This window comes from Eimeria mitis, genomic scaffold, assembly GCF_000499745.2.
Source record: "Eimeria mitis Houghton genomic scaffold, Emh_scaff55, whole genome shotgun sequence".
In the NCBI taxonomy this organism is placed as follows: Eukaryota; Apicomplexa; class Conoidasida; order Eucoccidiorida; family Eimeriidae; genus Eimeria; species Eimeria mitis.
The window spans coordinates 41486-42805 of NW_013573771.1; positions in this window are offsets into that span (position 1 = coordinate 41486).

Sequence of the window (1320 nt, forward strand, 5' to 3'; positions counted from 1 at the left end):
TCTGTCATGCTTGTTGTGGAAGATACTGCGGAGGCGGGCAGGAGCTGGGCGATGCCTGTATAGGAGGAGCAGCGGCGGGAATGTTCCCCAATGTATCGTAAAAACGTGAACAGTGACCTCTTTTGACACGACAAAATCTATAAATTGTGTCGAGAAGGTATTATGCGCCTACACAATCAAAATAAGGGCGGGGATTGGTGGAGCACGCCAGTGGCAGCCCAGCTGCGGGCTAGAGTAGTGGGAAACGGACGGGATTCCCATTCCTCAAAGCCATCCAGGTGGGGCAGTCTACCACAAAATATGTGTCATTTTAATGGTTCTGAGGCTTTAGAAAGGGAAAGGCGGCGCTTGGGCTCCGCGTATCTTGGCGCGCTCCGCCGTAGATTCCTTTGCTTAGGTGACCCTATTGGGGGCGTGGATTTGTATGCCACCCAGACCGCATTACTCGTCAGTTTATGGCTTTAACAACTCGGCATTGAATAGAAAATCGATGGACTGAAGAATGTTTTGCCCAGAATTATGTGAGGGTACCTTCCGAAAGTACTGTTTGCAAGCCTCGAGCTGCCACACCTCAAGGCCCCGAGCAACCCATGGGCTGCAGTAGCAATGAGAAACCCCGATTCCGTCAAGGCGAGGAAATGAAATCTGAATTAGGCAAGTGAAAATAATATTTCGCCACGGACCCCGTAAGGACCCATACGCACGATTCAATACCATTCAGATCCCTGTGTCCATGCAGCCCAGCAATATGCAAATTGAAACACGACTGCCCTGCATAAGCCTGTTGAGGAGAGAAAACATTAAGGAAATAATATAAGCAGTCCCTCCATACCGTAGTTAGGGCTTTGGCTTAAATATTACGCGTACAGTCTGGGTAAGCATTGCACCCCAGGTTCGATGCGTTATGCGTCGTGATCTGCTATTTGCCAAGCCTAAGGCCAGAGAGAACCCGGGAACAGAATGTAATATGGATCCAAAATTCTAAAGAAAGTCGGCGTCCTCAATCTGACGGCGAGTAATCTACCTTCGGTCAACCAATTTGGGTGAAAGCATCTAGGCCCAAGCCAGATCTGTCCTTGCACCTGGATCCAGAATTCGCATTTTCCATATATGGAAACAGGCAATGTCGGAGAAACGCAGGGCAAATTAGAACACATGCCGTCGAAAAATGTCGTTTGCCGCACAGCTTGAAGCAGTGGTGACTCTCATTCGGGAGATTCTGCGCTTGTACAACTGCCTGAAGAATACCACTGTGGGGGCAGTGGAGATAAACAGTGCATACAATCTTTGTGAGCAACAAGGACAGAAGGGACTGTACAA